The sequence below is a fragment of the Sturnira hondurensis genome, unplaced genomic scaffold (assembly GCF_014824575.4).
Source record: "Sturnira hondurensis isolate 20B ecotype Veracruz unplaced genomic scaffold, ASM1482457v3 Scaffold0016081, whole genome shotgun sequence".
NCBI lineage: Eukaryota > Metazoa > Chordata > Mammalia > Chiroptera > Phyllostomidae > Sturnira > Sturnira hondurensis.
In genome coordinates, this window is record NW_028088712.1 from 20,493 (window position 1) to 23,328 (window position 2,836).

A 2,836-nucleotide genomic window follows, 5' to 3' on the forward strand; every position below is an offset into this window, starting at 1 on the left:
AATGCTTTTGTTGGTGAAGGGTCTTACCTTCCTTTTGTAAACAAACAAACAAACAAAACAGCAACAAAAAACACCTGTGATGCACAGTCAAGTGAGGTGCAATAAAACAAGATCTAATTGTACTGCAAAAAGATGGAATGATATAGTGTGGTAATTGCAAGGAGCTCAAGAGCAGGAAAAAAATTATTTTAAGTAGTGGAGGTCTGATCATAGCTGAAGCGAGTGGAAGGTGATACGTTGAAAGTGCTGGCATTGGAGAAGAATAGAGAACATTTGCCACCTCTTCAAAAAGCACAACAAAATCTAATCCAGAGATTTGGAAGCTTTAGCTCTAGAGAGAGAAGTCTTCTAATTCATTTGTGACTAAACCACTATTAGCTAATAGTTAATCACGGAGCACTTACTAAATACCAAGTCCTTTACGTGAAACATTACACTGAATTCTCACCAAAAAAGTGATCAAATACGTGTTGCTATTATCCTCATTTTACAGATGAGGACACTGAGATTTGGAGGGTAAGTAACTTACCCCAAATTACACAGTCAATTAGTAGTAGATCAAACCTCAAACCCAAGTTCTGCAGAGCCTTTTATAGAGGTGGATAACAAAATATGGTAGCAAGAGTAGGAAAAACTCAAGTTTTAGACACTTATGGCTTAAGTTAAATAGGATATAAAGATGGCTACTCTAAGAGTGGTAAAAGGGAATGTGGGGTAGACCCGAATCTGGCATATTGAAGGTGCCCATATCTTATCACATCTGGCATCTTTCTAAACGTTTGTCATTCTGTAACAGGGTGGTCCAGGCCAGATTGCTGGGAAGCAGGTGAAGGACCCCAGGAGCAGCACCAGAGCCAGCATTTCACCATCCAAAGGGAGCAGGGGAGTTGAAGGAAGCACCAGAGATCCCCTGGATTGAAACTGTGACTGAAACTATGTGACAGCTTTCCCATGCCCCAGGGCTATTGTAAACACAGGCTGCATAGCAGCCGTGCAAGCTGTGGGAGCTGCACACCCCACCTCAGACAGAAACACTTCTGCCTTCTTCTGCAGAATGAAAGCTGGAAGAGGGACAAAGACACTGACAAACATAACAGACATTAGCCCACACTGGTTGAAAAGCCAGATGCTCTGTTGTACATCCAATTTTAGGCCAAGGTTTTAAAACGGAATGTGTAGGGAAACATATAGTCTTTCCCCTCCTCTCACTGAAGTGGGGGCAAGTTGATGGGCTGGTGGGCCCTGGAGGCCATGTGGTTGGGGAGTATTCCTACGGTCCCTCTCTCACAGAAAGCAAAGCTTCCTGGCCAGGCACACACAGAATTGTGAGTGATGCTTGAAGCTGAACCACAACCAGGAATCTACCAAGCAGCCTGGTGTGACAGGGACCCCAAAAATGACCTGCTGCAGTAACCTGGCAGTGCACCCTAGCCCAGGGAGATAGAAACTGTTCAAGATGATGGCAACTCTGGAACCCACAAGTGCACACCCCAGGAAGAGAGAGTCTAAAAGGTGGAGAGACAGAGAACCGTTCATATAGCTGCCCTGGGCTCCAAAAGGACAGATAAGGGATGATTGGGAACTTCTGGGCATGGGTTTGGATTTCTGTCTTTCTGGGAGCAAGGGAATTTCTGTGTTTTGCAGAAGAGGTTGGCTTAGAGCAGGGATGCTTCCAAGCCCAAAACTGGGTATGCTGTTAATAAAAACTGTTTTCCTTCTCACCGGTTCTCATGTTATGTTTGGACAAGGCTGTTTGGTTACAATTCTCTAGGTTTCAGGTCTGAACAAGAACTGAAAAAAAGTTTATACACACACACACACACACACACACACACACATGACTGTGTAGCTGTATCAGAAAACATGAGAACACCCGAAAATACTTCATATGAAAAACCAAATTTTACTGAACTATCACCTGATTCTACTTATGGAGTATAAATGTAAAGTACTCTTTTCTCTTTTGAGCTATAACCCTTCAAGCACTGATTCTATCAGTTATAGTCAAGAGATAGTTTATTCTGACTGGAATGACTTATATATTCTTGGCACAAAAATCTACCCAATTAAGTTAGGAAGATTAAACTGAAAGAGAACATCAGGCTGAATATAGTAGTTATAAAAATGTAGAAATTATTCCTGGTATTCTGAGAGGTTGTAATATTCTAACATTTACACTTAAATAAAGATACTTAGGTGCAAAAAAGCCTTTAGCTTGTTTTTCTTCTTTTTTGAAGCATCTTTTATTTGAACATTCATGTCAGGCAGAACTCCTTTTCCATTAAAAGGGTCACTGGGTCACCCTTAGCTAAAGAAGCTAGGAAACTGAAAATCTATCTTTTGGCTTCCACAGTGGGAGGAATAGGGGACTGGAGATGCCTTGCTGGGTCAAGGACAGAGTCCATCACACCCTCCAAGTCTAAGCACCCTCTACTGCTACCTGTCATCACACTCATCACACTATCTTTGAAAGTCTGTTGACAATCCTAACAGGCCAGAGGCTTACACCCCTAAATATGAAAACAAATTCAGCAGAGACCTAATGTATGTTTAAGAAAACAAAACAGATTTATTGAGATACAATTTACAAACAAATTCACCCATTTTGAGTGTTCAGTTGCATTTTAACAAATGTAATTTTAACCGTAATTGAGACATAAAGCATTTCAGTGACCTGCAAATCGTACGTCTTTGCAGTTAATCCATTTACTCCACCCGAAGGCCTTGGAAACCACTAATCATCTTTCAGTCACTACAGTTCTGCCTTTTCTAGAATGGCATTTAAATGGAATGATAGTACATGTACTTTTTTTTTTCCATCCAGCTTCTTACATTC